This window comes from Narcine bancroftii, chromosome 2 (genome assembly GCF_036971445.1).
Source record: "Narcine bancroftii isolate sNarBan1 chromosome 2, sNarBan1.hap1, whole genome shotgun sequence".
In the NCBI taxonomy this organism is placed as follows: Eukaryota; Metazoa; Chordata; class Chondrichthyes; order Torpediniformes; family Narcinidae; genus Narcine; species Narcine bancroftii.
In genome coordinates, this window is record NC_091470.1 from 251,508,118 (window position 1) to 251,532,657 (window position 24,540).

Here is a 24,540-nt window from a genome sequence, read left to right on the forward strand (position 1 = left end):
TTAAACTTTGCAAGATATAAATGAACTATCACTTGTAAGGTTGTATGTGTTGCTTGTTTCATTTCCAATCTTAGCCATGTTGATGTGAGGATTTATCATACTGCAACTAGTTGTGTATGATTGAACCAGCAAGTGCAGACAGCAAAGCTTGCTGACTTGCTGGATGGTTGGAGGCAGATTATTTTGCCCATCTTCTCATCCTAGGCTGATCTCGTGTCTCTGTGTCCTTTGAGGGGTGAACAATGTTATTAAAGGACAAACAAAATTAAATGTTATTGAAGAATCTGTTGATTTACCTACATAAATATCGTTGAATGCTAAATGGTTTGGAAATACAAATCGTCATTTTAAAAGTCATGGAAAATTCAAATTTTAACAGTAACATTGTAAACTATTAATGTTCAGCTTGCACTTTCACTCACTCGTTAGTGTATTTATTAAAATAACTTGCTTTTGCTGCTTGAACTGCGAGTTAATAATTTTGTTCACTACGACTAATGTAGACAACTTGAGTTGGATGCTTATGATCTTTCCCCTCTCCATAATATTATTGAGAATTATGTTTTTATTTGTTGGACTCATTAGATTGGTGTCATTGGATAATTATGAAAGAAATATTTTGTAAAGAGATAATTCCCTTTTACTCTATTATCGTAGGTATCATGGGCTTAAAATTCTCAAACATCTCCATAAGTGCACACACTTGACGTTGATATGCCTTTGGTAAAGCTGAGTATTGCAGGTTTCCATGGTGTCTGAGGTATTGGGGATAATCATGCATTTTTCTTATCAAAACAGTGGCACCTAGAATGGGGTTGGGGGAAGGTGTTGTTGGGGAGAGGGCCAAGCTATCACTGGAACAGAGAATTGGGTGGGTGAACAAACTAGAGAGCTGTGTAGAGAGGATTTGAGAATTTGGGTTGAGGGAGGAAGAAGATAATGGGGGAAGAGTTCAGGATCTTATAGAAGTGGCCAGGGATGAGTGTAGGGTTGGACTTCTGATGTGACAAAGGAAAGGGATGTGAAATTCATTTGTGGGCATGAAGAAGAAATGGGCATTTCCATGGTGACCTTGGCTCATTGGAGTGGTGGCACTATAGTGAGAGTTTGGTACAAGCGCGAAGTTGGTTGCCACAGAATTACTGGCAAATTTGGAACTTGCCTTTGTGGGAATTCTACTCCATCACTGCCCTGTGCAGATCTATTGACCAAAGAGTCCCCAGTTATGGTCAGCTTTATCTCATTGCTTATGAAATGCTTCAATGTGAACAGTGGACAGGGAATGACAGCATCCCTTGTGTGACACATGAAATCATGTCAAATGGAGGTAAATACAGCTTTATAGGAAGTGCCTGGTGGATTTACCCAGGAAATCATATTTCAGTTTTAGATTGGACTGGAGGGAAGGCAATTTTTTTTAAAATAAGGATCTTAGCGGAAAGAAACGTCTTTGCCTGTGATCTTCCAAGAAATGGAATAGCTTTCCTTGGTGACAGCAACTCACATTTTATTCCTGACCTTATTTCCTCATCCTTTATCTATACTATCAGCTAGATCATAGTGAAGTGAGAAATCTCTACATTGGCTTTCAAAACAGCAAAGAGAGCAATGAAAGAATGAATCAGCTGGTTGATAATGGAGCAAATTACTTAACATTTAATATTGCAGAGACTTTACTCCGGTAAGGTTCTGTTTTCAGATCAGATAGAAATACCTAAAGAAGAGTTCTAAGTCATAAAGTATATGCAGAATAATTCCTTATCCTTGTGAATGAGGCTTGTATCATCATTTTGGTATTGTGGCTCACCAATGAAGAAAAATTTTGCTGCACTTATTGCTATCTTGGTGTCTCACTTTGGATATTTATGAAGTGTTAAATTGATCAGTTGTATGTCGTTTCTTTATTTACTCTGTCACAAGTTTGGAAAAGTTTTTAATTTCTGTTGGAGATCTAGAGCACTAGGATGTGTGACTATGGTAAAATGAATGATCTAAGACATATAATTCATCTCGCAAGTTTCATCAATCATGATTTTGAAGGCAGAATCTTGTAGCTGCTTGAAGTGGAACACAAAAGTCTGCAATTGCTGTGATTGTCATAAAAACACAATGTTTGCTTATCCCTGATGGATTGTAATCAACCTTTTTGAATAATCAGTTTGTTATGATTCATCTTTTTTCTGAAGTGAAATTGTCAAGCTTGTTCTCTTCATACTCTTAGCTTCATTTAACTCTCTCTTCCATTTTATCTAATTATTCTTTTTTTCCCCTTGTCGCCTCTGCTCCACATATCAAGTCTTTAATATTCATTATGTGTACTTGACCCAAGTGAATTTTCTGAGAGATGCAAAAGATTTTATTCTTCGCATAGTCAAACAGACATTTTGCATATCTCCTGGACATGGACATTATTAAATTAAAGCAGTGGACACAATTTATTTGGAGCTTCTCACTGTTGATAGACCATTTACAATCTACACAACCAATTATTTCCTGGAATGGAGGGCCATTCTTGTAAGGAGAGATTGGGGTTATTTTCACTGGAATGTACGAAGCTGAGAGGTAACATCCACAACCCTGTCCTCATCAGTCCTCGGTTACCGGAAAAAAAAACAATTAAATTTTTAACCTACAGAAACCCATGCTGGCTATCCTTAATCAGTCCTCGATTTTTCAAATGCCTTTTGATCCTGCCCCTCAGAATCTCCTTCAGTAATTTGCTCACCACTGAAGTTAGGCTCACCAACCTGCAGTTCTCTAGCTTATATTTCATCCTTCTCCAACAGAGGCACAATACTAGTCACCCTTTAGGCTTCCATTATCTCATTCATGCCTAATAATGATGAAAACATCAGTTCTGGATCCCTACAATTTCTTCGCTAGTTTCTAAAGTAGCCTAGGATGCATCTGATCAGGATCCAGAGGTTTAATATGTAATGAGCATGCCAACAACTCTCATTTATAATTTTGATATGCCCAAGACATCACTTTTCATTTCCCTTAACTCCGTAGCTTCCATGATCTTCCCTGCAGTGTACACAGGTGCAAAATAGTCATTTAAGACCTCACCCATCTCCTAAAGGCTCCACACATAGAGGAATACATTGATCATTAGGGGAACCTATTCTCTCCCTTGTTAACCTTTTGCTCAACATATACTTGTAGAATCTGATAGGATTCACCTCTACCTTAACAAGCAAAGGAAATCTCATATCCTCATTTTGCACTTGTGACTTCCCTGTTAAATATCCTTTCATATTCTTGATATTCCTCAAGGGATATGCTAGATCACAGATATCTATACCCAACATATGACTCCTTTTATTTTCTGACCAGAACCTCAATATGCCTTATTAACCAGGGTTTCTCTAAACCACCTAGCCTTGTCCTAACTCGAACAGGAACATGCTGTCCTGAATTCTCCCTTTTAAAAGCACCCCCCCCCCCACCCCACCCAATCAAACAGGTTCTGCATCAGCCTCTCCAAGTCAACCTTTGAAAATTTCTATGTATTGGCTTCAAAATTATTCTTGCCCCAAATTTAGGACTTTAACTTGAGAATCAGTCCTTGCTTTTTCTCTTTTTTTTAAAGCTCATGGAATTATGGTCCCAAAGTCCCCCCACACTTAAAGCCACTTGCCCTGCTTAATTTCCCAAGAGGTTTAGCACTGCACCCTCTTTGGCAGAGCCATCCACATATTGTTTGAGCAAACTTTCCTGGACACATTTAACAAATTCCGCCCCATCCGAGCCCATTGCACATAAAATATTAGTTTCAATTAAAGTTGGATCCGTTTTTAATAGCCTATATAAAATAAGTGTCTGATTTTACTCTACTGAAATTCTTTTTTCTTTCTTTGGCTTGGCTTCGCGGACGAAGATTTATGGAGGGGTATGTCCACGTCTGCTGCAGGCTCGTTGGTGACTGACAAGTCCGATGCGGGACAGGCAGGCAGGGTTGCAGCGGTTGCAAGGGAAAATTGGTGGGTTGGGGTTGGGTGTTGGGTTATTCCTCCTTTGTCTTTGTCAGTGAGGTGGGCTCTGCGGTCTTCTTCAAAGAAGAAAGTTACTACCCGTGAAATCTGCAAGTTTAAATTCTCACTGGTTGGTCCCATTGTTACTTATCTGCTTCTATAATAGAGTTGACATTTAGCAGAGTAGCTGAATAAATTCAGTTCATTCTAGATGAATGGTAGAAAGCTAATCTTGAACATCTGATCATTCTAATTTTGCTCAAATTCAGCTTTGACTTTTGTTTTACCCAGGGGATGCATGAATTGCGGGTATGTCGGGATTTATCGCTCATTCACAATTTCCCTTGAATTGCCCTTGAATATGATCTTTCAAAGGTCAGTTAAAATCTCTGTCAAATTTAGATGAGAAGGGCAGATTTCATGGCCAAGCAGGCATTCATCAACCATAGGGATTTTAGGAAAAACTTTTTGCTCTCAAAAAAAAAGCTTCTATTTATGTGGAGCCTTTAATAAAATCAGCCAATTGTACAGCCCGTTTACAGACCCTTCAGTCAACACACCTTTTCCAACCTTCTTGACACCTGTACTAATTCTATTTAGTTCCATAGCTGCTGAGTGCCTTAAATGCCTCTTAAACATAATCATTGTATCTGATTCCACTACCTCCTTTAGCTGTGCGTCCCAGACATCAAATACTCTCTGTGCAGAAAAAAATCATCACTTAAATCTTTAAAGGTCTGTTCTCTCATTTTAAACTTAATGATAAGCTGATATTAAGTTGCTTCACAGAAGTATTCTCAAACAATATTTACCAACCAACATATCAAGATAATGAATTAGGTGAGAAAACCTTGATAGGAGAGTTGGGATTTAACCTCTGTCCAGAAGCAATAAAGAGAGGTTTCCCGAAAGGCAACAGTAGTTCATCCTGCTGCTTCACAGATCCAGGGACCTGTTTGATCCTGACCCTGAGTGCTGTAGATGTTGTGCCTTCACTCTCTCTTTGGGTTTCTTGCAGGTGCTCAGGTTAAACCCCATATTTTAAAGATGTGCTGGTAGTTTAATTGATTCTGATTCTAATTGACTACGATAAATCATTCTCAAAAGGGGGAATTGATCGACGTTTGAGGGAATAAGTTGCAGGAGCACAGGGAAATGGGAAGAAGGTGAACTGCCATTGGTGGTGGGCTGATTGTCCTCCTGCACCATTATTAGACATAAGACAACTTAATGGATCTTGTTTTCTATTCTTCTAAACACATATGATTTGTCAGCCACCAGTGTGAGATTTAAGACTAATCCCTTCTCATTATTTGATATTTAAAATACTAAAACTATGCCTCCATACCTCCTGAATCCCAAAGCTTATTCCTGGATGGGATTCCCTCTGAGAATTTGTCTTTGGCTACTCTCAATTTTTCAAAGGAGCTCGGTTTTCAACAGAGTGATAATGTGAACATACCAGTAAATGAAGCTGAGTGTTAATTTATTTGATACATCAAAGGTAGCATTCTGGGTATCATTTTAGTAATGAATTCCACCAAAAAAACTTTTTAAAAAATTAGATAAAGATGTTTTTTTAACTTATTCACATTTATTTTTCAGTTCCTTATTTTTGTGTAATTATAATGGCCCTTAAAAATTGTTAAGCCCAACTAATGTACATACATGAGACAAAGCCAGAAATGTACAATATGGAGCTTGTCCAATCAGTGCTAAGTTATGATATAACTTCAAAATACTGTGTAAAAATTATATTTTCAGTCAATCATGACCATGGATAATGTGTGATAACCACATAGATTTTGTCTTCCCTAAGACAAGTGATGTGACTTCATTGTTTTTTGCCATTTTCTTTCTTTTGATGCATTTGTTGACAACCTGAGGGTGGTGATACCCTTCCTCAAGGAGTCTGACATGCTTCCTGCATAGTATTGTATATTTTCAGCAGGTCCGGGCCCACCCAATTCCACAGATCCATGTACAGTTCAGCCATGTACATTGTTTCCAGAAGTCTTACTCGACTCAAAGAAATTCATGGAGTCCATCAGCTCCCCCAGAGTAATTGGTTGATCCAGACATTCCCATGACAGAGGACAGAAAGTTTTGAGAGGCCATTCTGTCTGTAGCCTTAGTATCATACAGGCTGGCATAAAAGGATCTGCTGATCCTCTGAATGCCTGTCTGCAAGGATGTGACTCATAAGGCTGTGGATCACAGAGCTCCCTCTATGAACCTTTTGGAAGAAGAAACATGAGCATGTCTCATCCTGCTCCACTGTGTGGTCTCTGGGTCTGAGATGAATAGTAAGGCTTGCTGGCTCTTCACCTGTCAGAGTTACTCCCTCACATCCACTCCTCTTGACTGCTGGAGGATGAGTTTTTGGAGGTTATTGTGGAGTTGGCTCAGCTCCCTCTGTCTCTATCTTACCCTCTGAACATTTTTGACTATAAAGAACCTCTTGAAGTTTTCCTTGGTCACTTCCCACCAGGTCACTGGGGAGTCAAAGAAGGGTTTCACCATTCTGCAACCAGTGTACTCCTTCTATAGTTCTTCTACATTCTCTGGAGTCAACAATGCCACTTTCAGCTTCCACGTTCCCCCACCTGCCTTCATTATCTACAAAAAGAAGGGGGAGGTATCACCACCCTCAGGTTGTCAACAAATGCATCAAAAGAAAGAAAATGGCAAAAAACAATGAAGTCACATCACTTGTCTTAGGGAAGACAAAATCTATGTGGTTATCACACATTATCCATGGTCATGATTGACTGAAAATATAATTTTTACACAGTATTTTGAAGTTATATCATAACTTAGCACTGATTGGACAAGCTCCATATTGTACACTTCTGGCTTTGTCTCATGTATGTACATTAGTTGGGCTTAACAATTTTTAAGGACCATTATATTACACAAAAATAAGGAACTGAAAAATAAATGTGAATAAGTTAAAAAAACATCTTTATCTAATTTTTAAAAAAGTTTTTTGGTGGAATTCATTACTAAAATGATACCCAGAATACTACCTTTGATGTATCAAATAAATTAACACTCAGCTTCATTTACTGGTATGTAAATATGGACTACAATATCCTGTCCTAGGCCATTGCCAATAAAGTCGTCTGTTCTGGGACAGGTGAGCAACCCAGACCTGCATAGTTCTGGTCAGGAGGATTTCTGACAGCCTTGTGCTGCTTGGGGACAGCATCACCTACCTACAGGTCAGGGGTTGGGTGCCTACCTAGTCATCTGATACCAGGAGAAGGCTTTGGGGAGGAAATCCTTAATTGGATTAAATTGCTCTTCTACAGACATCTGTAGTGCAGTTCAAATCAATGTGTGGGAAATAGAAAGCTTTCCCATCTTCTTGAGTTAGGCAAGGCTACCCTCCATCTCCAGTCTTATTGGTGTGCTACATAGAGCACTGTGCTGAATCCATCAGGAAAGACAAGGGCATAAGAGGAGTGATGTTGCCAGGCAGCAAAGGCACTCAGGTAAAGGCCTCCCTGTATATGGATGACGTTGCCATCTTCTGTTCAAATATGCCAGTGGTCTTGAGACTGATCAGCATATCTGGGCAATTTGAGTCTGCATCAGGTGACAGGGTTAACCAGATGAAGAGTGAGCTAATGCTCTTCAGTAATTGGCCTGACTGTCCATCATCCCCTTAGTCAGATCTGACCACCTGAAGGTGCAGGGAATCTGGTTTTGAGGGGCTGATGCACACAACAAGAATTGGTTGGAGCGAATCGCAAAGGTCATCAGGAGCAAGGTGTTCTCGATGCTGCTGGACGTAGTGCAGGTGTGGTCCATCCTCTGCACCTCCGCCCTGGCAGTTACCAGATTCATTTGGGGTTCCAAAATAGATAGGGTCCAAAGAAGTGCCATGTACAAGTTGCTAGAAAATGGGGGCAAGGGCATACCCAACGTGGCGCTCATCCTGATGACCACCTTCATGTGTGCTGCATCAAGTTGTTTGTGGACTCTGTTGTACTAGGGCACCAAGCGCCGCTACATGCTACCTGTCCTGGGGGTTGTGAAGGATAGGCCTGGCCCAGTTGCTGCACAATGTCCCGGTTAGTTGGACTTTGCTACACCACCTATCCTTTCCGAAGATGCTTTTCCACCTTTGACCACAAGGCCATCAGACAGTTATCAGCACGGAACATTCTGCAGAAACTGAGAGATGAGGATTCGATGGATCCAGTGGGATGTTCTCTGAGCAGACCACCCAGGTCACCTGGTGGAATGCCTCGTCGCCAGCGCTCACAAACAAGCACCAGGATTTGGCCTGGCTGGCGGTGAGAGGAGCCCCCTCATGAGATCTTCTTGCACAACTGGACATCACCCTCCACGCATGCTGTCCTTGGGATGGCTGCGGTGGAGTGGAGACTGTTGCCCACCTCTGCTGAATGCAGATTCACAAAGAATGTGTGGAGAGGGTGCAGGGGTCTTTGACACAGTTCATCCCCTGAGGCAGCGGGACAGCGGACTCTCTGATTTACGGACTGTACCTGGGGACACACTGAATTCGACACCCAGAACTGCTGGAAGACCATCAACTCAATGAAGGATGTCAGTCCAGGAATGCTGCCGACTGGCACATTCCAGGCTGCAGTAGTATGTGCTGAGGTTTGGTGCAGCCAACGTGAGGGCGCTGTAGGGAAGGAACACAGCCTGAAGTCCTCCCATCACTGGGCACTGAAGGGATGACAACCAAAAAGGTGGGAGGAAAGAAACAACAGTGGTGGTAATGGAGTATTAAGAGAAGAATGTAAAATGTACATGGATGAGCTGACTGACACTATGTAAAAAGTTCTGAACTGTTTTTCTTGGATTGTAAATAATTTGCTCGATATGATTGAAATTATGAATGTAAAAGTCTTGAACAGTTTTTATTGCGAATAAAGAATAAAATATAAAGTATATTTCTGAAAAAAAAATCGATGACAACATGAATGATTTGAAAATCGTTTATGGTAAAGCAAAGTGTCTGGTGGCTAAGGTTGCTGCACAAAAGAAAGCAGAAGCCTGCACAAAATAGAAAGGGGAGTTGAATCTACAGCAGCTTCTCTCAAGAGCAACGGAACAATTTTCGAAGAAAAGTGCAGCGAGTGGAGGATTAGTTCGATGAACAAAATTATTCATGGTCACTTGGAGTTGCATAGTGAACAAGGTGGACTGCAGAGGGATCACCAAATTATCTCCATTTCATCTGTTAATGGCACAGTAATTGCAACTGAATATTGAACTATCCATTTTGTATCTATTATCATTTGCTGCTTCTGCATGGTCATTTGTACTTTTTGTTATTTGTATGTGTCGGTGAAGCAAGCAAGAATTTCAGTGCATCTTATCATTGTATCCATTAACACCCATTTCATCATTTTTTAATCCTGATTTTAGCCTACTTTTATTGTCCAGTAAGTTTCTTGGAAACTTGTTTAAAGTTAAAACCAAGTATTTCAGAGGGTTGTGGTTTAACTGGTTGATAAATTTTCTAGTTCTTTTATGGCCTGGGTTACACCATCATCCCTCTCTTCCCTCTACCTCCTTCAACTTGAAACAGCTGAATTTTCAAAGATCTTGTCAGCTTGCCAGGCCTCACTGAGAGGGATCAAGCTGGGCCCAAATTACTTCTCCCACTGGGGGAGTAATCCAGGTAAGTACACACTTTGTTCAGTGACTGCAAATTCTGGGGCATGAAATATTAGACGTTATTAACCTGGGAACTGTCTATTATCTGTAGGAATGAAATTGTTCCCTTTCAGCCAAATGAGGTTGAATGCCACTGTGAGAGTATAAATTGTGTTATTAATGGGATGCTTGCATTCCTGAGTAACAGACGTGCACACTTCAGCAAGTTTAATTCCTGCTGTGGTGTCAGTGCAGCAGTTTCTCAAAACTCTGTCAGGTTTGTCAGCAGACTTCTGTTTTTAATCAAGGCTGAAGATGGAGCTTTACAGATGATTTGCATCTCCTGGGGCCCTGTATCCCTTTGCCAATAGTTACTGGGTAATTTACAGACCAATAACTACAAATTCTATTATTATTTTCTCTCTGTGTTATTTGTTGCATATTTTATGTGCCTGGGAAGTTGCAACAAGTAAAACTTTTCTTGCGTCTGTCCGTTGTACTTGTGTATATGACAATAAACTTCATTCATTCATTCTGTTCCTGTTGATTGTATGAAACACATACTTTGCTTGTAAAGTAGGATATAAAGCACTTGAAAGCAGTGGTATATTTTGTTTCTAGCAAGGACATGTATGTGTGTGAAAAATAGTTTCAGCAATCATAATCAGAGTAGACTGATGTGTTTTCATTGCAGTAGACTTGTAGGTTTGTGGACTCTGTCACAGCGTCACGTGTGGATGATTTTTGTTGGATTTGATTTCATTACGTCTTCTGATTCTTACGTTTATTATTTTCCATTGCTACTTCCGTGCTGTCCTGCCTTGCTTGCTGAGAGTACCGTATGTCTTATCCTGCATCGTGAATTCATCAGGTGAATGGGACAGATGAGGAAATGTTTTCGCCTCAGCCAAGATGTGTGGAAAAACATTCCAAAGATATTTCATTTTACGTGGATGCGTTTACGCTGCTGGCTTCATTCTTGTGGAACAGTATGAGTGCGTGATTTGATAATGATTATAATTAGACGCATCAGATAGATGCCTAAAATGATTGTGAGATGTGGGATGTCATCACTTGAGAAGGAAGACAAAAATGAATCATAGCCTTAAAATATACTTTAATTGTCTGGATGACGAATAAATTTCTTCAACATTTGCAGGTTGCAGCTTTATGTGCATGGCAAAAAAAAAATAAAGTTATTTTGAAGTAAAATCCTTTGCTAATTGTGAAACCACTTTAGCCTCTTGTGCAGCATTCTAGTCCATATTTCTGCCAGATAGGTCATTTTAAATTAGTTTGGAAATAAAGCATGGTAACAGGCTCTTCCTGTCCATATACCCATGTGACCAATTAACCTACGAACCCTGTACATTTTTAGAGTGTGGGAGGAAATCAGAGGAAACTCAGGTTGACATGGGAAATTGTACACACTCCTTATAGACAGCAATGGATTCAAACCCAAGTCACTGGTGCTGTAGCAGAGTTTGCGTTACCTGCTACGCTAACCGTATTTGGCTAGAGCTCATGAGATGGCAGGGGCTTGATGTGGCTAAAGCTGGGGGAATATTTCCCCCTTCGAGCAAATCTAGAGTTATGGCATGGAACTTCAAATTAGGAGGCCACCCATTTGAAATTGGAGATGAGGAGGAGTTTCTTCCTTCTGAGGATCATGAATTTGTCTGTCACAGAGAGTTGAAGCATTGAATATGTTCAGGAGCAAAACGAAGACACTTCTGGTCAACAGGAGAGTGAGACTGAGGCCAAGATCAGATCAGCCTAATCTTATTGATTGGTGAAGCAGGTCTGAAAGGTTGCTCCTCTATTTTTCTGTTCATGTGACGGTTCCTCAGGATTTATTGTAAGTTTCAAGTAGCCAATCCTGCATGATTGATTTCTAAAAAGCACTTGCTGTTGTTTAGTTTGTGTTAAATGCAATTGCTGTGACTCGAATTCTGCTCTTATTGCAGAACTGTCCATATTCTCACTTCTGACATCCCACTTGTCAGCACAGAGCTAATTCAACAATATTTTGGTGATTAATGCACAGAAGGTGTAGCATCACAGTTACAGGGCCGGTATTGAGGGTACTAGAACCTAAACCTGGAGACACGAGATCAAATTCCACCGGGGAACATGAGAAATTTGACTTCAGTTAATTAAACCAATACATAATGAATAAGTTAATCACCATATTTGTCGCACTGCTGCGTAATCATATTTTTGAACCTACCCGTATCACCTGAACCATATAACAATATTACAAGACCACCAAAGATCTCTACACTACAAACAGAACACAATTCTTTTTCACTATAAGCCAACTTGGAATATGTATTATTTATTTTCTGGGCTCTTTCTTATATATTTAGTTTGTTTCCTTTTGTGGCATCTTAATTATATATGGTATTGGTTTGTGTTTCATAACTGGAAAGGCTGCAGAAAGTAAGACCTTCACTTCATCAGTGCATTGTATTTGTGTATATAGTAAATTTTATTCACTCATTTAATCCAATTTGTTTTAAATGATATCTGATATCCGTTGGGGACATTCAAGGAAGTAAATTAGCTATCAGGATTATGGGCCAAATGCACACGGATGAGACTACCTTAGATTGGTGCAAAGGACCTGTTTCTAGAATGTAGAACTCTTCAACTCTATGATTCTAAATCATTCATTCTTACCTAGTCTGGCTTGTATGTGATAAGAGACATGCCATACTAATTATTGGTCACTCTTGCTTTACTCACTTTACACCTATGACTGTGTGGCTTTGTACAACAATAGCACCATTTACAATTTTGCTGACGATACCACCATAGTGGGCTGTATAAAAAGGAGTGATGTCAGCATACAGGAGGGAGAATGACACCTTGGCTGAATGGTGTACCAAGTCCCAGGAGCTGATTGTAGACTTTAGCTAAGGAAAACTAGTGGTGTACAATCCCATGATCATTGGATATCAGAAGTGGAGTGGGTGAGCAAATTTAAATTCTTGGCAGTCACTATTGGAGGGCCTTTCCTGGACCCATCAAACTAATGCATCGTGAAGAAAGCATGTCAGCGCCTCCAATTCCTCAGGAGCTTGCAGAGGTTCAGTATGTCATCAGAAACTTTGGCAAACTTCTACAGATGTGTGCTGATGACTGCATCATGGTCTGACAAGGGGGCACCAATACCTCTGAGCAGAGAGCCCTACCAAAAGTAGTGGACATAGCCCAGTATATCACAAGCAAAACTCTCCCCACCATCGAGAACATGTACATGGAACTCTGCCTTCAGAGGACAGAAGCAATCATCAAGGATCCACATCACTCACAATTTGCTTTGCTCTTGTGGCTACTATCAGGAAAGAGGTACAAGTGCCACAGTCTTGTACCACCAAGTTCAGGAATAGCTGCTCCCCCTCAACCAACAGACACCAGAACAACAGACTTGTGCGGAATCTCATTGAAGGACTCTTACTTTGCATGTGATTTATAATTGAATATTTACATTCTGTATTTGCACGGTCAGTTTGTTTACATTTCTTTCTTTTGTATATATTTCATTTTTTTGAATAAAGTTTCCAGTTTTACAATTAGCAGTAATTTGAAATTCTGGCTAGCCCGCAGGAAAAAGAATCTCCGGGTTGCATATGATATCTTGTATGTACTCTGACAATATGACTCTAATAACAATAATACTCTGACTCTGGCATCGAGTCCACGCTGCTGAAGATCCAGCTGCGCTGGATGGGTCACGTCTCCAGAATGGAGGACCATCGCCTTCCCAAGATCGTATTATATGGCGAGCTCTCCACTGGCCACCGTGACAGAGGTGCACCAAAGAAAAGGTACAAGGACTGCCTAAAGAAATCTCTTGGTGCCTGCCACATTGACCACCGCCAGTGGGCTGATAACGCCTCAAACCGTGCATCTTGGCGCCTCACAGTTTGGCGGGCAGCAGCCTCCTTTGAAGAAGACCGCAGAGCCCACCTCACTGACAAAAGGCAAAGGAGGAAAAACCCAACACCCAACCCCAACCAACCAATTTTCCCTTGCAACCGCTGCAATCGTGTCTGCCTGTCCCGCATCGGACTGGTCAGCCACAAACGAGCCTGCAGCTGACGTGGACTTTTTACCCCCTCCATAAATCTTCGTCCGCGAAGCCAAGCCAAAGAAGACTCTGACAATAAATTTGGACATTCATATCCCCAAATAATTCACAAACACTGGTTAAAAATCCAGTAAAGATTTCAGCACCCGCTTGTCTTGTGTCTCTCGAGGGCCAATACCTCCTTAGGCAGTTCTTGGGATTGAGAATGGTTTATTTTTTTCAATATTTTTATTGAGTTTAACATTTGAGCATATGAATAAATGCCAATAACATAATAAATCAATTGTATGCAAGTAAATACATACAAAAGAGAGAGAAAAAATGTAAATAATAAAATGTGCATAACTAAATTTATAGTTGTAATAACTCAATTTAGTGATAAAATAATGCATGCAACCATGTCAGACCCATTTATTGGACTGTTATATTAAAAGAAAAAAGATTTTTAAAAAATAAATAAAAGATCTGAAGAACCAAGCTAATCTATCCTCTCCCTCTAATTAAGGTAACCTTTTTGATAATGAGAGAGAAAAAAAAATCAATAATGATGTTTTGATTAACAATCAGTGGTGACCCTCGAAGAAAAGACAAAGAATTCCTGGAGCTTATAATAATTATTGATTCTTCCAATTATTAAAAAATTCTAAGAATGGTCCCCATAATTTCATAAATTGAAACTTTCCATCTTTAATATTACATTGCGCACTAAGCAAAGTAAGAACACAGTCCAGTCGAGGTCAAAGACTGATTTATTACTCTGCCAGCTCTATTTATATTTGCTCCCTGCCTCTGACGACAGAAATGACGTCATCGCAGCGCCGGCCTCCGACTGGCCGGCATTCCTGCTGTTTCCCACCGTGCGGGAAGTCATGCGGAATGACGGCCATTGGTCCTGCAGGACCCTTGCGATCGCTGCGTTCACTGGCCATTTTGGGTTTTTTTGAAAATTTTATTTATCATTTGCAGCAATATAAACATTAACTCAATAGAAATAATATTCTTATAACAACATAATACAAATTGATACAATTTTTTTCCATTTTCTCCCCCACTCCCCTCGCTCCAACTCCTGAAGAAAAAAAGAAAGAAAAAAAGGAAAGAACGAAAAATACCTAAATCTATACATTTACTATTATTACCATAGTTATTTCATTTTCTAACTATTGATTTATTAACTGAGAGGAGTGGAGGATGTGGATGGACTTTTATTCACAAAATTCATATACGGTTCCCAAATCTTATAAAAACTCCCAACCCGATTCCTCAACCTAATGGTATACATTTTTGCATTTCAATGTTCCATCTATCTATTGTTATAAAATTCTCCGTTTTCAACGATATTGCTGCAATTTCTTTGCTCCCGCTGTTGCTATATCAAAAAAATTTATTTTATATTTATCCAACTTCAGTTTCATATCTGCTTCATATATATCACCAAGCATAAATATTCTCGATCTTTTTGTATTTATATCTTCATAATTTGTCCTAATAATATACTGAAATCCTTCCAAAATTCTTCTACTTTTACACAAGACCAGACCAAATGTAAAAAAAGTTCCTATTACCTTATTACATCAAAAACATTTATCAGAGTGATTGAGGTTAAGATCATTTAAATTATAAGGAATATAATACAATTGGTTTAAAAAAAAATTGAATGAACCCTTTGATATCTGGCATTAATTGTATTTGTAACTCGCTCTTAACACAATTTTAACTGTGGCGGCCCCCATTTGCGGAGATCGGGCCAGCACATCGCAAGGCAGCAGACGTGGACAGAGATCACTAAAGTAACTCCCAGGACAATGAACCGATGGGGGTAGAAACTGGGGAATCATCAAACCAACAGCCTTAAAATGGTGTTGGTCAAGCTGCCTAGCTAATTCAGCAGAAACAGGCTGGGGAAGAAGGGCATTCATATGCATGGACGTTCCCACCCGCTTTTGTTTTTCATATGGCTCACTCAGTCAATCAGCAAAAACGGCGGGTACTTGAACAGTATAAAAGCAGCCTTTCCAGCCCTAATAAAGGAGTGAGCTTAACCTGCTACACTGTGTGTGTGTGTGTGTTTCTTTGTGGCGGTCGGCTACAATTGGTGACCCCGACGGGTTTAATCGGCATCTAAACCCAGCGATGGATAGCAAAGTAGCAGTCAGCACAGTCAGCCTGAAGCTCCCTACCTTCTGGACAGTTCGACCCAGCGTGTGGTTCAACCCAGCATGTGGTTCGACCAGGCTCAGTTCCAGATTTGGGGCATCACAGCAGAGACCACCCGGTACTACCATGTGGTCAGCACCCTGGATCCACAGACTGCAGAGTGGCCAACTTTATCCTCAGGCCACCATCGGAAGGCACTTACACTGCCTTCAAAGAACTATTAACCGAGACATTCGGACTCTCACGGCGAGAGTTTGCTCTACCTTGATGGGCTTGGAGACAGATCCCCGTCGGCACTCACCAACGAGATGCTGGCCCTCCAGGGAGATGAGCAGCCCGGCATTATTTTCGAGCAGGCGTTCCTGGAACAGATGCCTGAAGACATCTAACTGCTCCTGGCAGTTGCGGATTTCACTGACCCCCGGAAAGACATTCTGTGGAAACAGAAATAGAAGTGCTTGACTACCATGGGGCTCGTAAAGAAGTCTTGCAATCAGACCAGAGCAGTCCCAAGCAAGGAACAGCAGACGAGAGGCAGGAACAAGTCCAGCGGCAGATGGTGCTTCTACCACTGGAGATGGAGCACCGAGGCCCGCCGATGCCAGTCCCCCTGTGAGTTCCAGGGAAACAAAAAGGCCAAGCCGTCTCTGATGCCACGATGGCTGGCCACCAAGAGAGCCTCCTGTACGTCTGGGACCGCCTGTCCGGCAGACACTTCCTGGTGGATGCAGGAGCGGAGGTCAGCGTGATACCCCCGACAGGGTTGGACACTAGGCGCAGGCTAGTGGGACCCACGTTGAGGGCTGCCAACAACAGCAGTATACGGACCTATGGCACTCGTAAGGCCGAGCTGCAGTTTGGAGGCAGTCACTTCTTGTGGGAGTTCACGCTGGCTGCAGTGGAACAACCACTCCTCAGAGTGGATTTCCTGTGAGCCCTCAGCCTCCTATTGGACCTTAAGGGTAAGCAACTCATCCACACTGAGACCTACCAGACCATCTCACTGAAGGGTGCGAGGTTTCCGGAAATGCACCTGGACTCTGTCCACAGATCGGAGGATGAGTTCTTCAAGGTGTTAGCGGGATTCCCAGCAATCTTTTCCCCTCAGTTCACAGCGGAGATGCCTCGACACGACGTTAGACATCACATCCTGACCAAGGGCCCACCTCTCCACGCAAGTGCGAGACAACTTCCCCCGGAGAAGCTCTGACTGGCCAAGGAGGATTTCCTCAATATCGAGGAGTTGGGTGTTGTTTGACGGTCAGACAGCCCATGGGCCTCGCCCCTGTATGTGGTGCCTAAAGCAACTTGGGGCTGGAGACCATGTGGTGACTATCGCCGGCTCAACAAAGCCACCACCCCGGACCGTTACCACGTGCCACACATCCAGGATTTTGCAGCAAACCTGCACGGCGCAACAACATTCTCAAAAGTGGTCCTCGTACGAGGATATCACCAGATCGTGGTACATCCTGATGACATCCCTAAAGACGGCCATCATCATTCCATTTGGGCTGATCAAGTTCTGAGGATCCCATTCGGGCTCAAAAATGCGGCACAGACATTCCAGCGACTGATGGACGAAGTGGGCTGAGACCTGGGTGGCACTTTCGTCTACCTCAACAATATCCTTGTGGCAAGTAGAACCTGACAGGAACACCTTCAGCACCTCCGAAATCTCTGTAGTCATCTGCAGGAGTTCAGCCTCACCATCAACCTGGTCAAATGCCAGTTTGGCCTGCACTTCATCGACTTCCTGGGACACAGGATTACAAAGGACGGGGCCACACCACTGCCTGACAAGATAGAGGCCATCCGCAGCTTCCCGAAGCCCAGTACAACAAAAGGTCTGCAGGAGTTCGTGGGGGATGATAAACTTTTATCGCAGGTTTATCCCAGCAGCTGCCAGAGTGATGTGCCCTCTGTTCATCCTGATGTCCGACAAGGAGAAGGACCTGACCTGGGACGCTGAATCCGCATGTGCATTTGTGGAAACCAAAGAAGCCCTGGCCAAAGCTACACTCCTGACCCACCCCAGACCAGATGCACCCACAGCCCTCACAGTCGATGCCGCAGGAACAGCAATTGGTGGAGTCCTGGAGCAGCAGATAGAAGGAAGTTGTTACCTACTAGTTTTATTCAGCAAACATTTGTGGCCTCTGAACTAAAGTACAATGCTTTCGATAGAGAACTGCTGGCGCTGTACTTAGCCATCCACCACTTCTTGTACTTTCTTAAGGGAAGGGCTTTCACGGACCACAAACCATTCACCCTGGCTAAAATCTCCGACCCCTGGTCAGCCACCAATAGAGACACTTGTCTTACATCTCGGAGTACACTACCGACGACCAGCACATCTTGGGCAAAGACAATGTGGTCGCGTTCACCTTGTCAAGACACAGCATCCACTCCCTGGTCAATAACGTGGACTTTGCAGCACTGGCAGAGGCCCAGCAGCAAGACGACGAGATCCCGCAGTACAGAACCACTGTCACAGGCCTTTGGCTTCAGGACATTCCAGTCGGCACAGATACTACTACCCTCCTGTGCGACATGGCCACCAGGCAGGTTCCACCTATTGTCCCAATGGCATGGAGGCGCAGGTTTTTGACTCCATCCATGGGCTAGCACTCTCATCCATCAGAACTACAGTCTGGCTGTTGGCCAGCAAGTATACCTGGCATGGATTGCAGAAACAAGTCTGGAGGTGGGCCAAGATGTGTATGCAGTGCCAAACAGCCAAAGTGCAGCGGTACACCAAGGTCCCCCCACAATCTTTCGAGCCAAAGGAACGCAGGTTTGACCACATTCAAGTGGACATAGTGGGACTCTTGCCAGTCTCTCAGGGTGTCCGCTACCTGTTCACAGTGGTTGACCGTTTCACCTGGTGGCAATTCCCCTGGCTGACACATCCACCAGGTCCTGTGCCAAAGCACTCATCTCGTCTTGGATTGCAAGATTCAGACTGCCACAGCACATCTCTTCTGACCGAGGTGCACAGTTCACCTCCAGTTTGTGGACCCACATCGCCAACCTGTGGGGCGCTCAGCTACACCATACGACAGCATTTCAACAGGCACCTCAAGACCACCCTCATGACCAGACTCAACGGCCCCAACTAGGTGGACGAGCTACTATGAGCACTACTGAGCATCCAAACAGCGCCAAAAGAAGACCTCCACACATCCTCCGCTGAGCTCATCTACGGAGCCCCACTCATGGTTCCCTGGGATTTTGTTCCACAGGCCAGAGGACAGCAGGAGGGGACAACCACCTTCCTGGACAGGCTGCGCAAAAAGGTCAGTAACCTGGCTCCGATCCCACCTTCCAGACACGGACAAGCCAAGTCCAACATCCCCAAAGAACTCGATGACAGTGAGTACGTGTTTGTACGCAGAGGACCCCACCATTCACCACTGCAGAAGCCATACGAAGGTCCCTTTCAAGTCATCCGGAACAACGGAGCCACCTTCGAGCTAGACATTGGTGGTAAACCAAAGGTCTTCACTACAGATAAACTCAAGCCTGCCCACACAGACCCAGCAGAACCCGTGGAGGCACAACACCACAAAAGACTTTAGGGACATCTATGGACATTATAGTCTGTAATGCTGGTTCTGGGGGGGGGGGGGGGGGGGTGGGATGGGGGATAATCATGTGGCGGCCCGCAATTGCGGAGATTTGGCCGGCACGTCGTGCGGCAGAAGACGCGGACAAAGATCGCTAAAGCGACTCCCCGGACAACGAACTGGTGAGGGTAGAAGCTGGAGCAGCATCAGACCAACAGCCCTAAAATGGCATTGGTCAAGCTGCCCAGCTAACTCATCAGAAACAGGCTGGGGAAGAAGGGCATTCATATGCATGGACGTTCCCACCCGCTATTGTTATTCATATGGTTGACTTCAGTCAATTAGCAAAACAGCAGGAACTTGAACAGTATAAAAGCAACCTTTCCACCCCTAATAAAGGAGTGAGCTTTAACCTGCCACACTGTGTGTGTGTTTTTCTTTGTTGCGGTCCGCTATATGACCATGTTTCTTCTTGAATTTGTATATTTAAATCTTCTTCCCATCTTTGTTTATATTTATATAAATCTTTTTTCCCCGATAGTATCTTGCAATTTTATATACATATTGGTAATAAATTTCTCACTATATGTATCTGTAATTAAATATTCAAATTGACTTTGCTCCAGAAGTCTTCAATTCATACCTAATTTCCTTTTTTAATATGATTTAAGTTGATAATATGCAAAAATTGTATTATTTTGTATGTCATATTTCTCCTTCAATTGTTCAAAAGTCTAAACAAAATCCTAAAAAACAATATTTTATCCTCTGTATCCCTTTACTGTACCAACTCTTCTTTTCTTTGGCTTGGCTTCGCGGACGAAGATTTATGGAGGGGGTAAAAAGTCCACGTCAGCTGCAGGCTCGTTTGTGGCTGACAAGTCCGATGCGGGACAGGCAGACACGGTTGCAGCGGTTGCAGGGGAAAATTGGTTGGTTGGGGTTGGGTGTTGGGTTTTTCCTCCTTTGCCTTTTGTCAGTGAGGTGGGCTCTGCGGTCTTCTTCAAAGGAGGTTGCTGCCCGCCAAACTGTGAGGCGCCAAGATGCACGGTTTGAGGCGTTATCAGCCCACTGGCGGTGGTCAATGTGGCAGGCACCAAGAGATTTCTTTAGGCATTTCTTGTACCTTTTCTTTGGTGCACCTCTGTCACGGTGGCCAGTGGAGAGCTCGCCATATAACACGATATTGGGAAGGAGATGGTCCTCCATTCTGGAGACGTGACCCATCCAGCGCAGCTGGATCTTCAGCAGCGTGGACTCGATGCTGTCGACCTCTGCCATCTCGAGTACTTCGACGTTAGGGATGAAAGCGCTCCAATGGATGTTGAGGATGGAGCGGAGACAACGCTGGTGGAAGCGTTCTAGGAGCCGTAGGTGGTGCCGGTAGAGGACCCATGATTCGTATCCGAACAGGAGTGTGGGTATGACAACGGCTCTGTATACGCTTATCTTTGTGAGGTTTTTCAGTTGGTTGTTTTTCCAGACTCTTTTGTGTAGTCTTCCAAAGGCGCTATTTGCCTTGGCGAGTCTGTTGTCTATCTCATTGTCGATCCTTGCATCTGATGAAATGGTGCAGCCGAGATAGGTAAACTGGTTGACCGTTTTGAGTTTTGTGTGCCCGATGGAGATGTGGGGGGGCTGGTAGTCATGGTGGGGAGCTGGCTGATGGAGGACCTCAGTTTTCTTCAGGCTGACTTCCAGGCCAAACATTTTGGCAGTTTCTGCAAAGCAGGACGTCAAGCGCTGAAGAGCTGGCTCTGAATGGGCAACTAAAGCGGCCGGCATCGTGTGCAAAGAGTAGTTCACGGACAAGTTTCTCTTGTGTCTTGGTGTGAGCTTGCAGGCCCTCAGATTGAAGAGCTAACAAATAAAGAATTATTCAAAGTGAAAGGAATAAGTTGATTTTGTCTTAGCATAATTTTAGGTATTTAATAATTTTTAATTCCTCTCTCCACATGGATTCTGTTCCATATCTTCAATAAATATTTTTAAATCGGTACTTCTATTTTCCCTTTTAGTACTTCACTATTCCATTTATACAAAAATTGCTCTGGAGTAGTTTCTCCAATTTTATTCCTTTCAATCTGAACCCAAGCTATTTTCTCATCAATTTGAATCTTAATTGAGCTGCTTTATAGTAATTTTTAAAATTTGGTAATCTCAGTCCTCCTTGTACAAATTTCCAAATTAGTTTTTCCAAAGCTATTTTTGGCATTTTACTTTTATAAATAAATTCTCATACATGTTTATTTAAATTTCGGAAAAACTTTTCTGGTATAGAAGTGGGTAATGATTGAAACAAATATTGTATTCTTGGGAAAATGTCGATCTTAGTACAATTTACATTCCCTATTAAAGTTATTAGTAAATCTTTCCATCTTTTTAAATCAGTCTCTATCTTTTTTAATAGTGGTAAATAATTTAATTTAAATAAATTGTCTAAGTTTCTGTCGATTTTTATTCCTAAATAATTAATTGTTTCTTTTTGCCATTTGAACTTTGTTATTTTTTTACTTTGTGTATAGTTCATATCAACTATAGGCATCACTTTATTTTTATCAACATTAACTTTATAACCAGATCCTAATCTATATTCTGCTAATCCTACATTTAATTTATTCAATGATATTTCTGGCTTTGTTAAATAAACTATAACATCATTCACAAATAAACTGATTTTATTTTCTTTATATATCTAAAACCCTTTAATTTCTTTTTCTCTTCTAATTATTTCTGCCAAAAATACTGTGGCCAATGCAAATAAAAATGGTGACAATGGACATTCTTGTCTAGATAATCTTTCTAATAAAAAAAGGTTTTGATAGTTGTCTGTTTGTAACCACTTAAGCTTTTGGTTGATTATATAATACTCTTATCCAATTTATAAAACATTCAGAATTCCTAATGTATTTAATACTCTAAATAAAATTCACATTCTAATCTATCAAATGCTTTTTCTGCATCTAATGCAACTGCCGCTGCTGGCCTCTTTCTGTGCTACACTTATTAGACTCATAAATGTAACTATTATCTACACATCGTCTATTTTTAATAAAAGTCTGATCCATATTTATTTATTTTGGTAAATATTTAGCTAATTAATTAGCTAGTAATTTAGATACAATTTTATAATCTGCATTCAATAATGATATAGGTCTATAAGAAGAAGGCTATAAAAGATCTTTTCCTTTTTTTGGAATAACTTATTAATGCTGTTTTAAAGGGTTCTGGTAATTCATATACCTATCTCATTTGATATAATACACCCATTAATACAGGAATTAATAATTCCTTATATTCTTTATAAAACTCCAGGGTGAGGGGGAAACCATCTTCTCCTGGGGCTTTATTGTTTTGTAATGACATCAAAATCTCATAAACATCTATCTCAGAAAAAGAATTAGATGACTCTAACTTTTCATCTGCATTTAACATAGGTAATGTAACCTGTTGTAAATATTCCTCTTTTTTCAGAGATTCTGATTAATACAGTTTTTTTTATAAAAAATCTTAAAATTATCATTTATTTCCTGGATCTTGTAAGTGACTTGACCAGTTTCTTTCTTTGTTGCAATTATTGTTCTGAAAACTTGTTCAGTTTTTAGCTGCCATACTAACACTTTATGAACTCTTTCACCTAATTCATAATATTTCTGTCATGTTCGCATTATATCGCTTTCTACCCTATAGATTTATATTGTATTAAATCTCAATTTATTTGATTCCAATAATCTTTTTCTTATCTTCTTTTGCATATGTAACTCCTTCTCTAGTTTCAATATTTCTATTTCCAACTGGTCTACCTCATTCATAATTTCCTTTTTATTTTAGGAGTATAACTTATTATTTGTCCTCTTAAATATGCATTTATAGTGTCCCATATTACAAACTTATTCGTTATTGAGTTGTCATTGGTTTCTTTAAAAAAAAATTATCTGTTCTCTCATTAAAATCACAAAAGTCTTTCCTCTTTAATAATATTGTATTGAATCTCCATCTATAACCTATATTTTGTTCTTCCTCCAATGAAATTGAAAGAATTAGGGGAGGATGATCAGATAGAACTTCCACTTAATATACAATCTTTTGGACTCTGGATTGAAGCTGTGCAGAGATATAAACATATCTATTCGTGAATATGTTTTATGTTGAAAAGAATAATCCCTTTCACTTGGGTGAGTTCTTCTCCAAATATCTATAAGTCCCATATCTTTCATTAAACTATTGCAGTTTTGGCTACTTTACTTTTTATAATTTTATCACCTGATCTGTCTAGTTTTGAATCAAAGGTAAAATTAAAGTCTCCTCCAAAAAAAAATTTCCTTTTAGCATTGGATAATTGCATAAATATATCCTGTATAAATTTTCCACCATCTATATTAGGTGCATACACATTCATTAAGTGCAATATTCTGAATAAATTTGACAATTGATCATTACATACCTTCCCGCTGTATCTATAGTTGTGTCTTGTATTTTAACTGGTAAATTTTTATGTATTTATATTGCCACACCCTTAGCTTTTTAATTAAATGAAGATGCCAATACCATTCCAACCCAATCCCCTTTTCATTTTTCATGTTCTTTTTCCATCAAATGCGTTTCTTATAAAAAGCAATATCTACTTTTGCTTTTTTCAACTACATTAATATTTTTTTCTGTTTTATTGGGTTCTGTATTCCATTAATGTTAATACTCATAAAATTCAATTTTCCCGACATCAATTACCTTTATTAAATCTTTCAACCATCAATCCTTCCTCTCCCACGCCTCCCATTCTCATAATATTAACATAAAACCATTCATTGATTTTGTTTATTCAAGTGTCACCCACTGCTTGCCCTCTCTTTCAGGCAATGAATCCGCAAACACCTTTGCCTCATTAGGCAAATGCATTAAGACAAAGGCACAACCTTTCTTCCGTAATATATTTTTAACTGCATTGAATTCTTTTCTCTTTTTCAACAAATCAAAGCTTATATCAGGGTAAAAGAAAATATTATTTCCATTAGAAATGAATGGTGGCTGTCGTTCTTTTGCCTGTTTTGCCACCAGTTCTAGGATCTTCTCTCTTACTTCATAACGAAGAAATTTAACCAGTATC

At 41.0% G+C, this 24,540-nt stretch overlaps 1 protein-coding gene across 9 annotated transcripts in view; it reads left to right on the forward strand.

The window, feature by feature from the left end:
* Positions 1–24,540, forward strand: part of ctdp1 (CTD (carboxy-terminal domain, RNA polymerase II, polypeptide A) phosphatase, subunit 1) — a 343,304-nt gene that overhangs the window by 98,832 nt on the left and 219,932 nt on the right. The window lies entirely within an intron of this gene.